At 43.7% G+C, this 24,440-nt stretch overlaps 1 protein-coding gene across 12 annotated transcripts in view; it reads right to left on the reverse strand.

The window, feature by feature from the left end:
* LOC128154896 (core histone macro-H2A.1) overlaps nt 1-1,237 on the reverse strand; it is a 47,680-nt gene extending 46,443 nt beyond the window's left edge. For 8 of the 12 annotated variants that reach the window (XR_008239473.1, XR_008239469.1, XR_008239471.1 and 5 more), the window contains exon 1: nt 1,109-1,226. The gene's annotated coding sequence lies outside the window, so the exon portion shown is untranslated. Of the gene's footprint in view, nt 1-475; nt 731-1,108 lie in introns of all 12 variants that reach the window. The other 4 variants (XM_052816094.1, XR_008239470.1, XM_052816102.1 and 1 more) reach the window with 4 other exon arrangements.
* Between the last annotated feature and the right edge of the window lie 23,203 nt (nt 1,238-24,440).

The raw sequence follows: 24,440 nt of genomic DNA on the forward strand, positions 1-24,440 counted from the left end.
AAATTCATGGGCCTTCTGCAACTTACTTCTAAAGCTTACAGAGAAAACAAAGGGATTATAGGAAGATATGAGTTACAGAAACAGTTTGTTCCCCTTACTGTCTCCTACATGCACGAATATGTCAATCTTCGGTCTAAATCCAGGCGCTTCTGTGATATACCTTGTGTCAAGTCTTAGGAACCTGCATTCACCTGCGTCTTGCAGTACTTGCAGTCCCCTATGAGAAACACCCACACCCAGAGACAGTCCGTATAGGTTGCTCGAATCCTGCAGGCAGACATATTGCAGGCTATACGAGAAGTGACAGTTCTAAAAGAATATGGGGCCCTGCTTCTAACCGAACATTAATTTTTACCACTCTCGGAAGCCTTTGCTTACGGTTTTAAAAATGTCATTCGGCCTTTTTTTATTAAGTCATTCAGATGCGGCGGGTAACTTTTATGCCACGGTTTCATCCTCCCAAAGCGAAACACACTGAAAACACGTTCAGCTGCCTTTCACTTGCGCTTTTTGCGGTCTCTCCAGATTATCTTCTCCTGCCCGATGACCCGAGGTGGGAAAAACGAAGAAGGAGTCCGTGCGTGCGTGTAAAGGCAGCGAGACGTGAGGAACGGCGGCTCGACCCCCCCGAGCCGTTCCTTGAAACCTCCCCGCAGGGTGGGCGAGCGAGCGTCTGCGGGGTGTCCGCTGGACTCCTTCCAGCCTCCGTACCGTAACCCAGATGCAGCTTCTACAGAAATAAAAACCCCGCTGCCACCATTTCGCTGGGAGCGGGGTGGATCTTCCCAGCTTCACCCGAGGCACGACGAGAAGAGGCAAGAACCGACAGACCGCCCGGCGCGGCCCGGGCCCCCGCTTTTCCTCAGGGAAGGGCGGGGAAAGGGGGGCCGGGACCCCACCTTCCTCACACACCACCCCCGCTCGGCTCGGGGACCCTGGCACCCCGGCCCGGCTGCCACCCCGCCGCGGAAAAGCCCCCTCAGTGTCGTCGTCGTCGTCCGTCCGCGTACCCCCCCGCCGCCTCCTTCCCCACACGGCGGGCAGCCGTACGTAAGGCGGGCGAACCCTTTCGCGCCGGGCCGGCGGGCGAACCACACCAGTGACTTACAGCGCGGCCTCCGGCGGCAAGATGTCTCCCGTCGGCCGGCGGCGGCGGCCCCGCTCCCGCTGCCCTCCTCCTCCTCCTCCTCCTCCTCCTCCTCCGCCGCTGCCTCCGCTCCGCTCCGCCCGCGGGGCCAACGGGAACGGCTCGACGGGCTGGCGGCGAACTCCCACAATGCCTCGCGCGCCCCCCGCGTCACATCCCTCCCTTCCCTCCCTCCCCGCGTGGCCCCGCCCCTCGCCCCTCACGGCGGCCGTTGGCGGGGCGGGCGCTTCGCCGTCCCCTCACGGAGACCCGGGGCCGGGGGGAGCCGTTCGCCTCTGGCAGCGGTACGAGGTCTCCCGCTTCGCCGGTACAGGCCCTCGGCTGCTTCCCCCCCCCCCCCCCCGCCAGGCGGGGAGCGAGGCCCTCCGGCCCCCGTGGCAGCTGGCTGCCATGCGGGCGACCGGCTTGGCTGTGTGGGGCTGGGCCTTGGCACCGCGTCCTCCACAGCTGCTCCTAGCCGGGCCATTGTGTACAAACGTGTTGGCTCCTAAATCTTCAGCGGCGAGGACAAGGCCGGGGCGGGGGGGGGGGGGGGGTGTTAATGCCACATTCCTCCTGAAAGGAAGTTTTTGGTTCGGGAAGGGAGCGAGGGACTGGATGGTTAGCGCGGGCGCGAGGCGCTAAGGCGCTCTTTCTGCTTTCCTCGTGCTGTACAAAAATGGCTTGCTGCCATTTTGTAGGAGCCCCAGATGGAGCTATCGGAGGAGTTTCTGCATGGGAGACGTGGATGTCCTTGAGCGTGCCTTGCTGGGTTGGCAGAGGTGGGTTGCTTCTGCCCCCCCACCCGCACACCCAGCCGACAAATGGAGGGTGCACCCCCTCACCGCCCTCCCCTTTCCAGGTTTCTTCCAGTTGCCTTGCCCACTGGCTGCCGGTGGAAGAGGGTAGCTGCTACAGCAGGTCTTGGCTGCAGGACAGACAAGCCGTAACAGATTGCCTCTGGGCTTACAACGGTGGGACTAGAGGCAGCTGGAGTTTGAATGTCATGGAAGACTCTGGGCGTGCTACAGCTCCCACTTTGGCTGCTCCTATCCGAGTGGAGCATCCCCTTTCTTCAGTGCCCGAAGTGGGATGCCAGCCCGTAGCCTCTTCCCCAGCGTCCCTTGATGTTCTTTCATGACTAGAGCTATGACAGGTGGCAGTGGCACAGTGGCGTAATATTGCAACTACCAACAGCTAGTAGAGGCAAGGAGCTTCTCTCTGTTCCGCTCTTCTCATCAACCACCCTCAGCTCCAGCTCTCCTTATTTTGCTCAGTATTGGCACATATTCACGGTACCTTTGTCATACGAAACAGAAAGCAGAAAGGAAGAAAATGGTTTAAAGGAACAATGAAAAACAGGGAACTGGGAACAGCTTGTATTAAACATGTGGGGCTGGTCTGAGAAACATCCCTTCAAAAAGTGTTTCTGAAATAAGGGGCCAGAAGACGTAGTACACGCAGGGCTGCATGCAGTGCATGCGGCCTACAAAAGGAATGTCGTGTTCAATTCCAGTAGACAAGCTCGGGCATTATAATTGTGGTGGTCTCATCCATATAAATGGCCAGGCTTGATCTGTTTTTTAATGCAGCTAAACTCTGCATCTCCCAAGACATCTCTCATTACGTTTTTGTGCAGCATACGGTCAAATGCAACCTTGGCCTGACTGTGCTCCCCAAGTGCTAATTGTGACCTGAATGCTATTCAGACACGCAGTTTTGCCTAACAAAGACTCCGCGCTAAGTAAAGTACCCTATAGTCCCTGATTGCCCTTAACCCAAGGATATGGATACAGTACTTATTAGGCCATCTGCCACGGCTCCTCTTACACAGCTGGGGACACACTCTACTTTCCCTGTGTTCCCATCCACACACACCATCTCCCTCCCACCTCTTCCTCCTCCGCGTTCACAGCACAGCGGAGCTCCGCTCCCTTTTTCCTTGCTGGGAGCGCTACCCACGCAGTATCCCTTCCCATGTGCTGTGCAGAGTACTGAACAGAACTGGTCCTCCAATGCTTGGCTGTTCCCACTCCATTTTGCTGTCACCCACACAAGTTTTATTAACAAAAAAAACCCCCAACCAACCCCCAAATATCTCTGTTGACATGATGAGCTGCAAAGGCCCATGTGGAGTTTAAAGAACCCACAACATTGTCTAATGGGGTTGATACAAGGCTACAAGGTGAAGGGAGCTGACCTACAATGACAGATAGAAGGGGTTATCTGGGAAACCAGCGTAGGTCGCTTTCTATGCTCTTCTACTATCATCGTTCATTTTGTCTGTTTTTTAAGGGGAGTCTCTGGATTTTGTGCTTTTGAAGAAAGCCTTCAAAACACAACTGGTGAGGATTTCTGGAGTGAGAGCTGCCTGAGTTTGCAGAGGGCCTGAACAATTTGTCCATGGAATAGGATGCTAGCATGGAGACTGCTGTTGATCACTTTAATGTTAACATTGACTGGCTCACCTCCCACCAAAGCACAGATTTATCATACTTCACATCTACTAGGTCTGCAAAGAGCGCCCATTTTGAGAGCGCACAGTCTGTCACAGATATCTAAAAGGGCACGTTGCTTACAAAAGTCTGTGAAACTATACTACATAAACTACCTCATTAAAACAAACCTTGGCTTAGATTTTATTCCCTTTGCCAGTTTGGTGATGTATTTATTTATATATAGAATGATAAAAAGCACCTTTCCAGAGCTCTGCTGTCTTTATGATTAATATAAACGGTTCATATTCTTACATTCTTGTATTCTTCATTTTGACACCCCGACTCTAATCAATTTTAGCAACCTCAAGGGACTATTTGCAGAAGATAGTTCTGAGTGACTGAGAATATAAACACCTGATTTGTTTATGCAGCATAGGTGGCGGAGAAGAAGATATTACTTGGGAGGGGGCAGAGCAGTGTGGGAAGGGTTGTGGCTGATGGTAATCCTCTTAAACTTAGATAAGCGTTTTCACTTTGGGGTAGCTATCTTAATTCTGAATGCATCGCCTCATTTGTCATTGGTGTTTATTTGTCATTGTGTGTTTATTGGATATTGAGAATGCATGCCCTAGGTTACTTCAGCTTGCTGAAATATCTCTTCGGGATGTAGTGTGCCCAGCCAGCAGATCCCTGCTGTTTTCCTACCACCTTCACATGGTCAAAAGAAAGTACAGATTCCTCAGGCACGACCTACTTCTCTGAAGGAGCTATCTGAACCTCCTTCAGCTGCTTAGTCTCCTCTCTTTTTGCAGACTGTATGACTAACCCATGCTTCAGTTAACTCCTTATAGTCAGCTTACAATCACATATATGTACCTGTAATGTACGTAATGCTATTGACATTCTTGCGATCTCCGTCAGATGGGCACAGTGACCTCGTACCAAATCCAGTCAGTGCTCATCACACACTTAATGCAACCCACAGACCTAGTATCTGTCCCAGCAGAGTATTAACTGTGATTTCCAGAGGGCTGACACTGGCCTTCCAGCAGATTGCTGTAATCTACCGTGGTTGTTACTGTATTGAGAAATTAGGCACTACAGTACTTGAATGTGTGTGGGACAGGTCTTTTACTTTTCTTTCACTTCGCTCTGGTTTCCAGCCACCATAAAGATCTGCAGTTTCCCTGTTATTCAAAATTAGCCCATCAAGATCAGGAGCTTCTGCAAGAGAGATCAACCACAAACTGATGCTGGAACCACGGTGTGTTTTGATACCTGTTTTGTGCAGGGTCGGAGCCATTGATCTTAATGATGCCTTTTTATCTTTATTATCTAGACAAACAGAGAACTGCAGTTTGGTTTCCAGCACACTTCAAATACTGACAGCTGACTTTGTTGAAGTGAGCTGCTGTTTTACACTCAGCCTTTATCTACCACAGGTGAACAGAATTAATTCCATTTTCAGATAGTCACTCTTTGCTTTGTCATTCAAGTCATGACAATTGTGACGATATTCCCCCTCTTCTGTACATGGAAAACAATTATTTGTTCCTGCCTCAATGTTCTCAAGGCACTGTCAACTCTATATTAATTGCCAGGCGTGTTGTTCTGTAGCAGAAGTGCCAACTGGTGCTAATATCTTATGATGAGATTAATAATTCCAGGGCACAAGAAGTGGATGTCTGGGATTCATTTCCCAGGCTGGTAGACAGAGATAAGTTAGTACAGATAATTTGCTTCTTTTGTTCCAAACTTTTGTAGGCAGGCTACTACTTATTAATTTCCCAAAATGAAATTTGTGCCAACCAACTTTTTCAACTATGTATGCCATTTTAGTAATTTCTTTCTTCTAGAAAAATATCAACTTATAGAAATTGTTATCAATGCTTACACCCCCTATCAAAAAAATGCTCAATTGCTTTGAAAATATTTTGAATAAAGTGTCACTTTTTTAAAAAAAGAAGGCAACCTTTTTCCATTTTAAATCTGGAAAATGGAGCCACTATGATAACTGCACTTTTTAACCCACATGTGAAGTCACTCATACAGCTAATGGATGCTGTGACTCAAAAAAAGGCCAAAGTCTGTAACATTGTAATTAATCTGTAGATTAGGGATAATATTAACCTCCGATATAATGCATTCGAAACCTGCTTCTTCCAAATAAAAGCTAAATGCTGTTTTGAGTTACAAAATTGGTAGTCCAACAGCAGTATGGCACAGTGACATCAGGAAACATAAATGCTTGTTTCCCAGCAATATGGAAGAAGTGAGCTCTAAAATAAGACTGAAGCACCCTGGAGCACACAGAGAACAGGCGCCCTTGTCTGCCTCTTGTGTAGTCAGCTTTCTGCTCTGAGCATAACCTGATTCCAGGTTGTGCATTAAGCAAAGCAGCTCATTCTCTTCTGGTATTCAAAACAGCATCTTGCGTGACTGCATTTTTAATGTCAGGTGGCTGGGGAAAGTTCTGTGTTATTGTGCAAAGAAAGTATTAAACTAAGAGCTATGATTTATATCATTAAGTCAGAGGATTCAAGATTACATCCCATGATGATCTGCTCAATGGTTCCTGGTAGCTGGTGAAAAGCTTGGCGGATAGTCATGTAGTAATAACTCATATTTCTTATTTTTAGTTATTAAATCCCATTGCTTCCCCAACATTAATTTTCCATGTAAGCAATAGCTATAGTTGCCAGAGGGATTTTATATAATTGCAGATGGTAGGAGACATAGTTGGTAATTGCAGAAATGCAGAGGGAGATGTCCAGGAGATGATCTTCTATTACGATGTGGCCGTTGCTATGGAATACTTTACTAACTGCTGTTCTGCATGAGAGGACTATGATACATCATTTCAAATAAGAGGTTATTTTTAAGGCGGACCCATTTCTTTGCCTGCAAAAGCAAAATCAGATCACCTCTCTGGGGAGTATTAATTAAAAAAGCTCCTGTGCTGGACAACAGACATTATATAGAATATCGTTCATGAAGGAGTCGAGAGAATTAGAGTCCACCGTAATACCAGGCAGCAATGAAGTCAGGGGCTTTCATATCCATCTCATGAGACAAACCCTACCCTTTAAATTCAACAAAACTTCTCTTGCAGGTATGGAGATCACCGTCATAGCAAACAAAAGTTTGCTAATGTCCTCAGTTTAAACTGAACTTCATAAATTCATTCATATCAGAGAGACCATTATTTCTTCTGCTTATTTTGCAGTATGTTCTCTGTGCGGAGAGAGGGGTACAGAATGAAGGCATGATGGTGCTGGATGTTTGTTTGTGATGGACGCAGAAGGGCAAATTGTGCCTGCATGTTTGTGTCAAAAGTAGTCCCAGGTGACATGGTCACCCTGGGCTTTGCTGAAGGATCCAAGAGCGCTGGGAATGCAGTAGCTGCCCTGTTGATTCATAAGAACAGTTTCCGTCTCCGTCCCTCTTTGGGAAATGTTATAAGGGTAGGTTAAGAAAACAGTCATTAGTTGTAAATTTAGTAATGCTGGCTCAACAATTGCCAAGTCACTACTGTTACTCTGTAACAGTCTATCTTTAGCTCTTTGTGGAGTCAAAGTCTGAAGAAAAGCTCTATGTCAGGACAATGGAAAAAAATTCATTCAGTAATAGACACGAATGACAAGTTCTAGTGCATGCTTTGCTCGTCTTAAAAAATCTACATGTTGGGAAGTGTCTGTGCTATCACTGGAGCACATGAAGTTTTTTCCAGGGCATGGACAGATAAAAACTTTAAAATAAGGAAGAAACAAAGCAACATCTCCCTCTACGGGAGTCACCTGTATTGCACCCCCAAGCTCTTGGCAGCTGAGATCTCCTGCAGCGCTGACTACCTGTCCGGTGGGCCAAGCCTCTGCAGCTGCTCCTCCTAATTCCAGCTAGGCTGTGTGGGCTGACAGTGAACAGATGCTGAGGGTATGAACCATAACTAATTATTTCTAACTAAAGTCTTGGTTTCTTGACAACTACTAAGAACTTGTGCCTTTAAAGAGTTTACATGTTAATGAGAAACCAAATGATTATTGCTGGGTTTTGCTTTTTTTTTCTAACGGGCTTTGCAATATGATTGTGCTTACATGTGCTGCTTTTGACGGGGTAACCAGCATGCAACTAACTCTATATGACCAGGCAAACAGGTCCATCCTTCTGTGCTTTGACAGTCCAACCCTTCTGCATAGTCCCTGGAAGAAGAAGGAACCACATTGTTTTACCCATTACAGAGGGAGGAAAACGTCACTATGCTGAACCCAAGCAAAAGTCTAGAGATGTGAGACGGACTTTTTTCTGTCATCTTCAGATTATGTCACTAGACACAATGAGAATAAGCAGGTGCCTGTAACATAAAATCACTTTTTTTTTTTTTTGGAAAAATATTCCTTGTTGCTTTATTCACATAAAGCCCTACAGTTCATTTCGGGTTATGTTATTCCCTTCTACTTGCTTCTTGCTAATTCATCTGATGGCATTTTTGTCCATACAAAATGGCTTATGGAAAGCACTGGGGTGAATATCAGTGAGAAATACGCCAGGATATTTGTTTGGAAGTGCTTAGAGGGTCATTCTGAAGCTTGTGGATCAACCAGGCAAGCAGAATTAGTCTCACGTGTCAGTTGACCTGTGCCACAAATTGAACTATGGAAGGTAAAGCATTCTCTGGGTGATAGTTGTGGTGAATACTTTCCAAACATTTCGTACAATAGAAATACGGTCACATAAACTGTTTATTGGATAATAAATGAATACAAAATATGAATATGGAACAAAATGAAAATCTAAATCTTTCTATGTACTACTTTGAGACGAAAATAGTTAGTGTTTGGTGACTTCCTGAGTGTACTGATTGTTAAGAAATACTCCCATAGCTTGGGAATATGCCTCTTAAATTAATTTTTGATTTCCCTTTATGCTATGAACCGAATTCTCAGAGGTTTCTGTCTCATTAGTATCATAACATTTTTCTAAGGTCTGGCCAGTTTTGAGAAAATAAACGATGTGTAGTTTTATGCTAAATTACCCTTATCACACATGGAAGCATTTACTCGTGCACAGCATTTCTCCTGAATCCACCTCATATTCTTAAACTGCTCTATAGATTGTTTTTCCACTGAAGTTGCTTTTTAGGTACTAAAATAAAGAAGAAAAAACAAAATCCTAATTTTCTTTCAATATATGGTTTTGTAAAAACATAGGCATGCAGGAATCCCAACAGAAGCAAATGTCAACTTTCTGCACCAATCCAATTACCCTTGTTATGATGCATATGCATCGTGTCCTGCACGTGTACGTACAATACGTATGATTAGTTAAGTCCATTGTTACACAATTATTTGAAATATATCTGTGGAAACTGGATTTGGCAAACAAAGCAACATCTGGTCATTCAAACCACTATCTCAAGCCTTATTCATGAAATATTCCTTTTTTTTTGCACTGAGAGGACATTTGTTGCCTCTCCTTAGACCTATTTGCATTTCAGAATATTTCTGGGCTGTGTTAGCCAACGTTTTCAAATGTGATTAGTGATTTTGCAAATCAGATCCTTTAGACATTTATCTATTAAACAGAGCTATAGATCATTAACCACTTTAGAAAGTCTTGCCTAGTATTTTTCTTAATGGGAAGTATCACGAGATCTTTCTTAAGCCCCTTGCCACTGAAAGGGGAGCATCCTTAAGCACCTTTACCATCTGTATTTGAAGACATGATGCCATTAAGGAGCTCAGCCAGCAGGTGGAGTTTAAATTGCATTTAAACAGCAGAGCTTTAGACCCTGATTAAGGCTTAGCTGGAGCTGTGCTCCTGGAAATGCCTCTTACTGACAGTTCTTGAATAGCGTTGAGTTAAAGCTTCCATCAGCTGTCAGACCATTTATATGTAGGCCACATCGCTAGTGCAAAGATGGCACGTTCAGTTTATTAACTTGCTCACGTCGAATTTGGAGTAATGTGGGGAAGTGCTAAATAATTGTCACTATGTATAAATTAATAATGATAATAATAATAAAAAGTCAGCTGTCAATTTTGTATATACCTGAACAGACATGAGGGGAGAAGGAGCCCTCAGATGAACTGAATTCCCAATTTAAGCTTTTTTATTTTTTGCCTTGATGGCAAAAAATAGGATTAGGATAGGATTAGGTTAGGATTTGATGGCAGTGCTTCACTTGAAACTGCATTAAGCACTGAAAGAGATGAGAGGGTCAAGAAATATCTGACAAAAATCATAATGCTGCATTGGGAGCAATGGGAGGTAGATGAGAGAAGGGTTTATTGCATCTGTCACTAAGCTTTATTATCAATCTAGTCCTGAACAACAGCCAAAGCAAGAGAAACTGGAGCTGGCCGACTCTTCTGAGCAGGATATGGCTATGGCTGGCATCTGCCTGGGACTGAAGCCAGACTCCAAGGATTATACCTCCATCTTAGAGATGAACTGTGTGGTCTGGCACCACTTTATCTTACACTATGAGTTCTGGCTTAAGGTTAAAGACAAGACCTGATTTATAAAGGCTGCTATGATAAGCTATTCTGTTCTGGAGGCAGTTTCTGCTGTTTTCCAGAAATCAGTGTAAGAAGTATGTAAGACTGCAAAGAAAAACAATGCTGGGATTTGCTTTGGCTAATAGAGATGTAAGCATCTGGGGAAGTCCTTATGTCACAGTTTTCAGGGGAAAAAAAAAGAAAAAAAAAATGTTACATCATGCTGTGGTGATTTGAAGGGTGAAATTTTGCACCTTCCTGACAAGAATGGCTTGCAGAACCTCATGAAGATGCAGTCTATGAAATCTAAAGTCATACTGGACACAAAAACAGGCAGAAGCATGCAAAGAGGAAAGGGAAGGCGAATGAGACAGGCAGATCAGGGCCTGCCAGGTTACCCTGACTTCCTCCAAGTTATGCAGGAGAAGAAAGGGAATTGGCAGCCATTGCAAGCACATGATGACACAACCTGATTGCTGCAGAGACAATGCAGATTACAGGCAAAACATTGAAGAAAAATATACGGGCTGAAATTTCAGTTGTAGCGGCTACAGAAAAACTACCGCTTTAATCTAAACCAGGACTGTTCCAGAACTGGTGATACTAAACCTGTGACAAAGGACTCAAAGGGGAGATGCTAAGCACCACAAAAAGCATGTTCAAAGCAGATGACACAGGCTGCAGAAAAACTGCTGGAAAATGCCCAGGTGTTCAGAGGAATTGAAATATCTTTCGGATCCTTGCATCTGAAAACATGCTCGTATACTCAAATCAGTCAGGCACCTGCTCAGCAGAATGCCTTAGAAGAGAGAAGAGGAAGTAACAGGAGCTATAAAACGAGCATCTCAGCACCCATAAGGGATGCAGCAGCTAGAAAGCAGATGGACAAACTGCACTGGACCCAAGTAACATTAAACAAAGCCCTAGCAAGAATTTACTACCAAATACCCTCAGTTCAGTGAATACATTTCACCTGGCAAAAAGGAGAATTTTCTCCATATTAAGCGCCAAAAAAAGGAAAGTTGGCGACTGATGCTGGAGAAGGAGAGCCGCCGTGGCCACGGAGGCTGTCCTAAATAATGCTGGGAAGCATTTCAGGAGGCAGGCCATCCCTGCCTGGGTGGTCTCAGACAGTGAGCCCCAGTTTATTCCTGCCGCCTTGCAGGCTGCAGAAATTAACAGCATTTGGTTTGCCACCTTAGAAAACCTCAATAATCTAAAGGCCTGGGTGATGTGCTTTCTGCCGTAGCAAAAGATTGGCTTTGCTGATCTAAGGATCTGTTCCAGTCCCAGGTCTAGTGTTTCAGTTTCACATCATCACTCTCTCATAGCTCGCCAGGAGGTAATGCTGAATCAGCAGCTCACTCCACGAAGACTTCTTAAAGAAAGCTACAAAAAGCGAAGAAAATATATGGCGTTCCACTCCTGAAACGATATGCTATAAACTGCCTTTCCAGTCTCCTGGTGCAATGCTTCATGCCTGATGTCAGCATACTTGTGTACTTTGGTGCTTACAGTCCCAACATTATTATACCTGCCAGTACGGAAAGGAGTTGCAGACATAAAGGAAGAAAAATGTGCAAAGGATGAAGGCTGCAACTACTGGCAAGCTATAAACCTCCCTAAACTATAAGTGGGAAATTCTGCCAAGATCAGGCTATTTCTTTTTTTTTTAATTAAATAAACTTTCCTCATATTATTTTCTTCAGCTTCTAAATAAAATCTAGCTGCTAATGTATGCGGTATGAGGTCAATGGGTTGCACCTGAAATCAGATGGGATCCCACTAGTAATGCAACGTTTGGATTCCCACATATTAACTGCAATATTACCAGCACACTGATTTTTATTTCAGACATCAAAAGAAATGAACAGGCATTAAAAAAAGAGAAGAGGGAAGGAATTCAAAGTCAAGGATGGTGATCTGCTATATAAGATAAAAGAAGGGATGATGAGGTAACACATGATTTTACCTTTCGAGTTGCATCTGAACCTCCGTCAATCAATTCTGCCATGAACTCCAGTTTTACTTGGGTTTGCATGAGTATATTCTGTGTGATCTTGTCCTTTGCTGCCAGCATAGCAGCTGCTGGGAGAGAATTTACTCTCAGAGTATTGCAAAACTGGCTCTACTGTAATGTTTTTCAGTGAGGGTCAAGCTGAGTTTGGGGATTTTACATTTGCCAGGGGTGAGGAGTGTTTGGACAGTCACCTTGAGACTGTCACAGAGACTTTTACAAGAGGCCAGTGGCATTTTATAGATGTGCCGAAAAAATGGCAAATTGCAGTGAGGCTGGGGAGAGCAAGGCTTCACTTCATTAGTCAGTAAATTACAACAGATGGTTTTAAAATTAGTTCATCAGCAGTGAGTTTTTGTTTTCTGCAGAGATCCATGCCATCACCTCAATCCGAAGACAAAGCAGACAGTGGATGTTTTATTATTATCACATCTTTGCCCACTTCTACCTGTCAGAGGGAATGAGGAAGGAGGAATGTAAGATGAGGAACTGGCAGTGGGAGAGGATTATAGAAGATCATCACCTTTGGTTTCTAGGAAACTCATGGGGTTTTTTGTTAAAGGGCCCCTGTTTCTGTGCCGGAACTCCTGCTCCTGTATCATGTAGCTTTAAGTGTGCAGGAGACCTATGGTAGCTTGTCACCAAGCGCTATTGCTTTTTTTTAAGTTATTCTCCTCAACGTGTGGTGGTGAAATGTTCACCTCCTGCTGCAAAGAGCAGTGTTTGTTACTGTCGCTGCTGCGTGCGTGTGTGCTGTTCCTTTGCAGATGGCTGTGCTGTAGCTGCTGCGATACAAATGCAGCTCTGCTTCGCAATGCTCCTTTCCTTAAATCCGGGAAATAGCTCAACGGCCAAGAAAAGCAGTTGTTCAAAAGGCAAGGGGAACCCTCCCAGTTTTGCTGTCTGACTGGGTTAACTACTGAAGTTAAAATGAGGAGGTTGTGATCAGTTCGCAACGTGTAGGAATTACCATTGACTGTTTACAAGAGGGGATTATAGCGCAAGAAGCAGATATAACAGTGCAGCTGGAATGAGCAGGTTTAAGCTATTGAGGCTGCAAGAAGATTCATCAGAAGAGAGTTTGATGATTTTATCGAATAAAGACCTCTGCCAGATATACATCCTGGAGATGTGCATTTTCTCATTAGGCAGTACTTGCAGTGTGTTGCACAAGGTATTTATTATTTTGCTTTATGTTGTTATTTGTCAGTGCTCTGGATTGTGTAAAACACGCTTGAGTACCACATTTGCACTGGCTCCTGCACTCCTGTTATCCAGACAGCATTAGCTGGGCTATATCTATTCCTCCAGAAGGCATACAGGAGACACGATACTATATTAAAACACTTAAATGTACAACCCAATGACCGTATTTTGGTTATCAGACAAGCTAACAGCTATAAAAGCAGAGTTAATGTAATTAAACAAAAATTCAGTGTTAAAATAATATAGAAACTTGCAAGGAATATAGCAGAATGTGAAGACAACCTCTGCATGGGGAGGTGATATAGTGTGATTTTGTCTAGGACTTAGTCTGTACTTTCAAGAAGAAATAAATCCTAAATGCAGAGCTGCCAGGGAAATGGGAATGAAGGGATGCTGGAACGGTTTCCGCAGGGTCTGGCAATAAATAGCAAGAGGGTTAGAGAAATTATGAGTGAGTCCAATATTTTACTGCAAGTTTAAGGGTGCAGGAGGGGGAGAGTGGCATGACAGAAGGTCATGTCCCATGCACAGCCAGCCTGACAGGAGGTCCCTGGTTTGCTCAAGAGCTTAAAAGAGTTGAGTCCCACTCAGCTCTTTCTCTTTTTCTGCATGAGCACCAAATCCAGAGAGGCCTCACTGCAGGAGGTTTCGAGTTTCATCCATTTCATAGTCTGGTTGATGCCCGTATACGAAAATTATTAGGAATATGAGCTGATGCTGTCCACATCCAGCTGGTGAGTAACAGAGGTGGGATTTTTATTTCTGGGAAGTATCAGCCTTTCCTCATGAGCCAACTCAGTTCCAGCCTGTGCATCTAATGTTTTCATCAAAGAGGTTTGGATACGAGATGCAGCTAGTGCCTTTGGCATCCCAGAGACACTCATTATGGTTTTAGGCAGCTGATAGCAGGATAATGCATGTGCAGCAAAGATTTTCATATAGGTATCAGGAAAATATGGGGACAAACTGATTTGTTAAAGAAGCAGATTTAATCCAAATCTTCTCTTTATAAACCTCTAAGCAGCGCTGTCATTCAGAATGATAGTCTAAAGCAAGTCTTTCTCTGATGCCAGGAGAAACTGCATTTTCCTAATGAGAGAATCATCTCCTTTGTGAATCGGTGAAGACATGTTGCAGTTCCACCCTTTGGGAAGCAATGGTTTCAATACCGTCCTTTTTTTTCACTGCGGGTTGACAGCCTTGCCACACATTATTGTGTTTTTCCAGTTTGGACTCTGAAAGACTAAAGTAAACCAAAATAAATCTGGAGAACAAGGACATAGTTTTTCTTTTTTTTTTTTGGGGGGGGGGGGGGCTCATTCCTTCCTAGAGGCATTTATGTTCTGTAGAAATAGCAAGTTGTAGCAGAGAGCTAGCGTTGCTTCAACTTCAAACAATTAAAGGCCTTTTTGTGGCAAGCCTGTACCGCTGTGCCGAGCACTCATATGCAGCTAATGCTCTGAATGGCATTTGAGGATTAGCAGAAGAGTTAGTTTATGATATATTTCTTCAGATCAAATTTGACCCCCCCCAAAGAGACTATTAAAAAACTTAAACCCGAAACATGCCGAGGTTTACAATAAATAATGGAAACAACTGAAAAGCAAAGCAGAACAACATGAATGTTTCCTCTACACGTCTGTAAATTAATGCTCCAGAATCCCAATGACTGGCCAGATGTGCTGTCCAAGAGGTGGATCTTTGCAGTTTGACTCCAAATTTTGAACACATCGAAGTCTAAAGCTGCTGTACAAATGGCAATAAAAACAACTTTGCTTGGTGTGGTCTCATTTTCAGGCCTACAGCAAAGAGAATAAACAGTGAAGAGTAAAGGACAAGTTTTAAACTGTCTTTGATTAATCTAAACTGGCTTCAAAAATATAAGCAAGCAACTATGCTAATTGGAAATACATGGCACCGAGTTGTCCATTGGGGTAAACTGGCACGGCTCCACCAAAACGATGCTGCCGCACCCTTCGACACCAGAAGAAAATGTACTCATGGTATTTTACCCCGGTGACACTTTGAAGGTTGCAGGCCAGCCATGTTAAGGAGATGTTCTGTGTTTAATATGGTGCAGATTGCATCTACTCCTATCTTCACTTCCCATATATGACCTAAAAACACTGCAGATTTGGTCCCAGTTCAGTCATGTCTATGAGTCCATTGCCATGGTATGGAGGCACCAGCAGTGCTGTACATTAGCTAGTAGGCATCGGTTCTGTGAGAAGAAAATTACAGCTGTGATTTTTATTATCGCTTTACCACAACCTCTTTTCCTATGATTCATATTGCCTTAAGAGATTAGTTTTCTTTACCATTTAACCTTTCTCAATATTGCTGCCTGAACCAAATTTATGTCTAGGATAAAGCTATGTCCTCTTTTTATTGAATCCAGGTACTTTTCATAATGAAACTAAGGTCATGTGATCTTTGATTGTGGTACTTTGAATTCTTTATTGAAAATGTATATTATATATTTTTATGACATTAATTAAATGTCTCAAAATAAATGACAACATAAAAAATAATTAATGTCTCTGTTTGGCTCATTATCTCTTCAGATTTGATTTGTGTTCAGAGAGCTGGAAACTCATCTGACCCATATAGATTTAGATATTTGGGAGCACTGCCTCATGGCAAAATTTAGGACTGAAGAGAGAGGGCTCATTTCATGAGTATGGTACTGTATTTTTTTTATTTGCTTGCAAGTTTCTTGGGTAAATTGCATTCTCATCTATACAGGATGTTATTCCACCTTCATCACCAGAGAGTATCTGAGTGCCTTCCAGCTAAGCATTATGTGATCCAGCTAACATCTGCCATGCTCATTCTCTCTTTCATCCTTACCCAAGCGTGTGCATGTTTTGTTGTTGCTTTTAGATCTACATGCTGCCATGTGTCAGTGTTACAGAAAGTCATATGTGCATCAAACACTCTTCTAAATAACTTGCATATTGATCCTGCAAGACCCCTCTGGTTTATGGCCTGAGATTCAGAAAACTGAAATGGGGGTATGAAGCTATTATAACCTTGCAAGACAGAAATAATTATAAAATCCATCAGGATTTCATTATCTTTATGTATATTTTTATATTATCCCAGCATCTTGGAGATCTTTAACCATGAATTAGACCATTTGTACTAGAAGCTGTACAGTCTGTACTTTCACATCATTTACAATCTAATTATAAGACAACAGATCTTGTCATTTGATACATTAAACCATCCTATTATAGAAAAAGGATGCAATTGCCTATTAAATCTCATAGAGAAGTTCCGAATGTCAGCAGAACTAGATTTCTGTTAAGTCTTACAAGTAACTCCTATATGGGTATTAGTATTGGGTTTATTATTCTTCAAAATAATAACGTGCTGTACAGACACACACAACTATGCCCAAAAGGTGTTTAAAAACCCTTTCTGGTGCACAGCAGGGAATTCAGGTGCTGTTCAGATTCCAGTTCAAGCCCTGCTTAGGGCTTCATGAAAGAGACCATCTGATGAGGTATTTGCAGTAGAATATGGAAGCGCTTGAAAGACGAGTCTAGTGTTAGAGGACAATTGACATTTATTGACTTCCTGCACCATCTAGCGGGGATTAAAATTAATTGCTCTCATTTTATGAAGACTCTAAGCTGTTCAGGATGCCCATGGCTTCCTCTCCTGGGCACTGAGAAGAGCACTGGAGGACCCGGTTCTCATCAACGTTTGCACAATGGGACCAAGCTTCATTGGGATCATCAGTGCCACCCAAGACAGTGTATAACTGTTACTGGAGCACATCGTATCCAGCAACACATGGGAGTCAACCCGCTTGAATTAAGGCCAAGAGGACCATTGGAAGGGAAGACCTCAAGGAGCATTTCTGGTGTGTTGTTGAGCTGTGGGCGTATGCAGGACCTTGGAGTCAGGCAGGTCTCCTGGCCATGGCAAGCAGAGAGTACAATGAAGACCTAGAGAAAATAGCTGCAAACTGTTCTGGTAGGCTCATGTTGTGGCTGGGGCATTGGAATGATTTTCAAGAGGTCTGAGTGTGATTCCTCCCTCTCTCTTATGACCCGGTTGGAGTTAGAGCTCTGAGGCTGTCCTGAGTGACTCGGACTTAGGAGTAACACTTTTTAACAACCATTAGACTTTTCAGGCTGCCCAACAAACCACAGAGAAGGAGCCAAGATCTGATCCCGCAGGTGGAAGCAAAAATCAGTGCAGTAACCTTAATATAAGGCATTTCCTTGAACATCATTTGCTTAATTATCAGTGAACAGGATGACATTAGGTGATTACACTCCTAATTTTCTGTTCAGGAAACAGCAGCCAGCTTTTTTCTGTTGCTGGGCAACACAGATATGCTTTGAAATTTGGTTAAAGTAGTGAGTTATAAACATTATTAAATAGACATGATATCACTACAGAGGCAACTCTAATTGCTATAAACAGCCAGGAGGCTGGAAAATCCCACCTACAGAATATAGTTTATGAATTAAAAGATTGCCCAGGCTAACTGAAAGGGAGGTATATACAGAAAAGCCTGAAGAAGGGGACAGAGATGTCCTCCTCTGAGAAAGAGCACTAATTATTTTCATATGATTGTGTTTGTTATTCCTGGTGCAGTCCTTGTTCAGTCAACTCATTACCCTTCCCTTGGAGTCTGTTTGTTGGACATGGTCATATACGTGTATCATTATAGCAGTAACGAAAAGCACACTGCGTGGGAAATCGGCATGCCATTGCCTGGAAATTGGTTTGTGGAAACTGTTCTTCACTGCAGATGTTCTCTCCTTCAAGAGCAGGGCTTATCTTGACCCGTCATTTTGGCACATTTTGGTCCAAGTAATGGGGACCAAGTGGCTTTGAAATGCTGCCCTTGTAGTTTGACAGGTTTTTCCTTTGGCTTCACTTGAACAGGGTCCCGAGGAGTTAGTTGACCCATGAGGAGTTGGGCCTTGAAGAGGCATCTGCTCGAGATCTTCCTCCTCCTTCAGCAGATCCTAGCAGTACCGATGAGATGTAATGGTGGCGTTGACTCTGGGAGCCTTTCCTGGCTTTGGTCAGCTTTGTAGCATGACAGGAATCAGAACGGTTAAAGACCTGAACTTGATGTCTGCTTTGTTTTCTCCTTGTGAGTGCAGGTTTCCAGTTTTCCGACACGAATTTCACTCTGGCAGAACATCACTCAGTTGTTGCCGTCACATCCCATGCTGTTTCCCAGTTTGCAATGGCAGAATTTCCTATGCCTTTGTTGTAGGTTGGTTTTTTTACTTTTTACTTTTGATCTGACGCTGCCTGTCACTACAGGCACTGACACCTGCTTCGTTCCTTTGGCTCGCGGTTTGGAAAGATCTTAATTGCCTTGCACTGATCTTGATGTGAGAGGCAACTGGTGCGTAAATTTTGTTACTGAACCACTGAAAATAGACATTACAGCTGCCACACTGTTGCTCTTCAAACGCAAACAATATGACTGTTTTAAAAGAGTATTTTCTTTAAAAAGCTCACATTGCAATGTGTCAGAGCAAATTTCTTCCTTAAAGATGCTACTGCATTCACACTGATAATCACGTTTTTCAGCTCAAAATAATTATAAAGCTGATCGAGAAAGCTATATTTCTCTCCTCCCCAGGAGGCAAAGGGCCTCCCACCACAGAAGTGTGCTGTTATGTTTCTCGGTGGTTGGGATGCTGGAGCTGCAATACGTGTTGTTGAAATGCCTGTCTCATGGGTCCTGCCAATAAAACCTAACAACACCTTCGCTGGGGAGGTCTCACTTGTTTGGTATTGACAGTTGTCTGTTAACACAACCCGTAAGGCTGTTGTCCCCTGTCTAGCAAAGACAGCCAGTTTCCTGGTCTTAATAGTCTTTAAGCGTGTCAGGAAGCTGCCTAGCAAAGCGTCTTCTTAGGATAAAGAATCTAGTTTTCACAGGCATTTGTGAATATTCATATTTAGATTTACTGAGAAAAAAAAAGAAATGTCAGCAATTTTGGCTGAATCTTCTATTGAATACACTTTTTTTTCCTCTTCAGCTTTTTTTGTGGTAAATTTTGCCAAAACATCCTTTAATTGTGTGTGTTACTTTGACAGATCTGGCAGAATTGCAAACAGAAATGACTGCAGATGCCATGCTGAGCATGTAAAAATGGAAACTCCGTGAATATCCTTCTTAAAAATCTGGCTTTATAGACTTGGTGCACTTTTATTTATTTAATTAATTCATCCAGGTGGTGAGAGGCTGAAAGTGCTGGTTTGAAATGCCCCCTCTTCCTCCAGACAGCTCTGCCCACATGCCTCAGCCCTGATCAGCTTTTCTAATTAATCTCTGAGCTTCTTTGAGGAATAATGTCACACAGTTTGTGCCAAACTCTCAGATATTTTTGCTGCTAAGACTATTGGCCACAAGGAGAAGTGACAAAGCTCATCTCCAGGCATGATCCCAGTAAGCACTATAACCACTTTCTAACCCCAAAATAAATAAAAATAAAGATCCCAAACCTGCCCTGTTTATACTTCGTGTTTGAACTTGGGAAATTTCTTGGCAATTTTGTTGTTCGTTGCTTTCCACAGAAAGATTGTCAGTGTAGCCTTAATGTATCTGTCCAGCTAATACCTACAGACTTTGCCTTCTTTGCTTCTCATTTTGATTCTGATCACAAACACAGAAAAAAGCCGTTCTGGAACTTGGATGGGTGTTAATAACTAATGGGACCCCAACAAATCGCCTGAAATACAAAGGTGGGTCAGATGAATGGTTCGTATAAAAGTAACTCCCAGTGAACCATCAGGTGGGAATTAAAATTTAATTTAGAATGTACTATCACTGCTGCGGTGGTGGTGGTGGTGATTTACTTGATTGACTGCTGGTTTCTTTCACCTTTGCAAGCCTTAGGTTTTTACTGTCTGAGGAAATTAAGGCTGAATTGCAGCAGGAAATTCCTTGTACCCAGGTGTTTCTGGTTATCCGATGAATAACTCGGCTGGTGGGGAGGCAAGGATTAGGATGGGATGGTTTGGAATCTAAATGATTCTCATTGCTTAGTACCACACATTGACATTCTGGCAGCCGCTGTATTTGTTCTCAGCGAAGGATGGGAAAATCCTACTGAGCTGAGTAACAGGTCCAGCAAGCAGCGATAATTTCATTGTTCTTTTTCAATAGTTAGGGTGAAAAGCTGGTTTTATTGGGTTGTCCTGATTTAATGGACTGAATTTAAAAAACACTATTGCATTCTGTTGGGTTGAGATTTGAGTTGCCTTAATCATGCAGCTGTGTACTCTACTGCTCCTGTTCTCCAGCCTGACTTGTTTTAATTTTCCTTCCTGGATGAAAGCGTGAAGGACCCAACCTCAGTTCCACTGACTTGCTGGGAGATCGTCAGGCTGGAAGGCATCCAAATGGCTGAGCTGCTCTTTTGTGAATGAACACAATCAAAATCAGTGTCGATTCAGTGACTGATGATCCCATGCTGGACCTGGGTGGTGGTGGTAGACTTCATAATTTAACTAAGTGGGTGAACAGAGAAACAAATACGCCTGGATGAAGGTAGTGTTTTCTCACCTTAAAGTTCATGATACAATGGACATGCCTTGCCGTGGCAGGCCATCTCGGTTATCGTGGAAAATACACACTAACTTCCCTTCCCTGCAGGCTCTGGGAATGCAACTTTTCCAGTGCCATGACGATCTGATGGATCTGGTCCGTTAGCTGGTCCCATGGCTGCTGTGAGCTCTGGGTGCCTGTGCTCTGCGTGGCCCATTCCTGGGGTATGCAAAAGTTACCCAAACACAGGCTTTGCCTTCTGCCCCGGGCTCCAGAGCCCTCCGAATTCTAAGACCTTGGTCAAGAGATCCCTCAGCAAGAGTGGCAGAGTCAGAAATAAACCTCCTAGAGCCTCAATACACTTCTCAAAATGTAAATTATGCTCCATTCCCACTTCAGGTTCTCATGAGAAATAAAGGGATTAAAAGAGGCAGAGATGTCCTTTCCTTTGCCCAAAGCTGAGGAAACCATATTTCATTTACTGCAGTGAAGCTAAACAGTTGAATCTGTGAGACTGCGGTGGATGTGCAAGCCGACAGCCTGGCTTGTAAAAGAAACAGAGAGAGCGAGCAAGTGAGAGAATTATTTCCCCAAGCCTTCAAAGCTCTAATTCCTGCAGACCCCTGGGCTTGGTTGCATTGTCAAAGCTAAGTGGATGGAAACAGGATCATTTCCCTTAAGCAGTCATTAAGGAAAATGACTTCAGATTATTCAGGGTTTCAGGTACTGCTACAGCAGCCTAATGGAGCGATAACCAGTTACATCTTCCTGGACTGTACCAGCAGACACAACCTGAGTTTTGTAAAACACCCAGTGCCACAAACTGCAAATGAAATAGCCCCAGAACAGAGTAATGCTATGCAAACTGCCTTTGGTGCCAAATGGAAATGTAATTTGCAGGCATGTGTCAGCAGAGAAAGTCCTTTCCTACAGGAGAAGAAATTCAAGCAGCCACATGGAAATACTTTAATTTCAGCATTAACCATCAGAAGAGATGGCTGTTGCAGATCATGGGAGCCAGGTAATTTAGTTCTGAACTTTAAATACGTGCAATGCCAAGAAATATTAGGGGATATGGAATGTTTAATGCAGCCCTGCACCATCAGCGCTGCAGAGTCAGGAGGGGAACCGGAGCAAAGCTCTTACTGAGCTGATTGATACCTTCATTGGAGCCACGGCACAATATTCAAACTGAGAGCTGGCTTTGAAAGACCTGCACTCTCTGCTGTTTACCTCTTAGTCATGAGATATAAAACGAGCCTGGAGGTTGCCACCTTCTCCATGGTGTGATTTTGATGGTTGGCAACCTGTGTCTGCCAGGGGGTGAAGGATGGAGCTGATGCCCCCGTCCAGCCTTCAGCCCTCCCTCCCTCCCTCGCTTCGACGTCCCTACCCCCAAACCTGTGAATCCAAATAGCTCCAGGGTAGGTGGATTTTTCCACCCTGTTCCAGGTCTAATTTCTCTTTCAAACTAGTACCGTATATCTTTCCCCACCTCCCACTTGTCACTTTATGGCTTGCTGGATCTGTTTCCTTTAATGCTTGAAAATATACAGTTAAAATCACCTTAAAATTTACTAATATGCCTTTTTATTTGAAAGGCTTATTTCCCTGAAAGGCTTTCCCAGTCTTATATGAGGGCATGCTCTCTAATATTAAACATTTTTTTTAAAAAATGGGTGCACATCTGTTTGATATTTAACTCGAAACAAATGGTGAGAGTGGAGAACATGAGCAAAATTACGCTTTAGATAGCTATAAAAGGTCATTTTTGCTTTAAACTACAAAGGATGAATAGGGGCATATGACACACATAATAAAGGCAGAGATAGGTTTAAAATGCCCTGAGGCTATGCTGAGGTCAGCTGCTAGCTTACAAGAAAAGACACATTTTGCCCTCCTTTTTTTTGCCACCCGAAAGTGTGGAGTAGCAAGCTGGGATCTGTGTGCGAGGAAGGTCACTCAGTCTCTGCTTTAAGACCCATCACATTTTTTCTCTATCGTTTTCCTAAGGGATACTGAACTCTTAAGCCTAATAATTAAATAATTGGCCTCAAACTAACCCCCCTTTCTTCCTGGCTGAAAACCGGAGAAGGGTTTGGCTTGTCTTGCTGAAGAAGCCGTTGCTTGCACTCTGCCATACGATGAGAAATTTCTCGCTAGCGAACATCTGTGGTGATCTGCAAAAAATATGTGTGCTCCTTTCTGGCGTGGACAGGAGAGTTTCTGCCAGAGATGCTGAAAATAAGCAAAACTCGGTCTTCCCTACAGTGGTGCCAGTGCAGCAGCGCTGGGCTGAATAACTGGGTTTTGCTTCTGGTTGCGGTTTAGCCTGTGCTGGGCTTTTTGGGCAGGGCTTGATTTGAAAACTGCCAAGTACTCCCTGTGAATTTTGAAGGGGAAATGAAGCGGGAAATGGGCCATTTCTCATTTAGAGCTGGCACAGGACCAAACCAATGGGAGCAGATGAGATTTCCAATAAAACCTTCCTGAAAGGCAAAGGAGTGTAGAGACAAGATGCTGGTTGTAATCTGCCTCCAGCCATCTGCTCCAGAAGCACTGGAAATGCAGAGCAGGGTATGACTAGCACCTTGTCGATAAAAGTGAGATGGAAACATCAGCTCGAATTTGGTCATCAGGTGGCTTTTGCATCTGCCAGAACATCTTTTCTGCTATTAGAGACAGATTAGTGAAGAAATATGGAACAAGAAGGTCAAAACCTTACATGGAGCTCCATCCCTCTAAGGCTTATTTGAAGCCTTGTACTCCGTTCTGTACTGAAGGGGCAAAATTTGAGTCCTACTGTTTCCTTGCAAAGTAATGCAACTTTTCAGCTGATTTTCCCCTTCTTTCCCCCAAAACACAAGCAGGTCCTCTACGCTGGCAGGAGTTATTCAAATCCTGTTGGCAAATCATGGGGTATTTCTAACTTTTAGACATGAGATACGCATGCACATTTAAAACATTTGGAGCAGAAACTCATTGTATTTTCTGAGTATTCCTGAGCTTTGTACTCCAATCTGCAATCACTAGAAAGCAAATTATCCATAGCTCCATCCCATAACAAGTAGGTTATTAATGGGAACCAGGTATCCTCCTTCAAAGGAACAGGAACATGAAGAATCATATCTGTTTCTCATGTTCTAGAAAGCATTTCACGGTTTTAATGATTATTCAAAGGGGAAAAAAAAGCTGGACAATAAATTCAGGAGCTAGCTCGCTTACAGAGAGGTACAAACACATCCTCTGGCTGAAATGCCTCTTATTAAAGCCTGATATGCCACGCTTTATCATACCAGGCACACGAGCTTCCAGCTGCCAACATGAGGGCACGCTGGCAAACAGCCGACCCAGCTGCCGTGGTTACGGTGCCATTGTAAACTTTATTTTTTATGCTCAGCATGTATTAAGAGCGATCCCTTTGTTCCATATGGCTTCCATATAGTGACACTGCATCCTGTGTAGGAGAGGTCAAGGAGTGGATTATCAGCAAGTGTTTCAAGTCAAGAATGAAGGGAGCTGGCAGGGCAAATCTGCACAAAGCCTGTTCTGTGCTTCTCATCGGTGCGGTGACCTCTGGGTTTCGGTGCCTGTACGTTCCCCCCCTTCTCCCTTCATG

The sequence above is a fragment of the Harpia harpyja genome, chromosome 20, assembly GCF_026419915.1.
Source record: "Harpia harpyja isolate bHarHar1 chromosome 20, bHarHar1 primary haplotype, whole genome shotgun sequence".
Lineage (NCBI taxonomy): Eukaryota > Metazoa > Chordata > Aves > Accipitriformes > Accipitridae > Harpia > Harpia harpyja.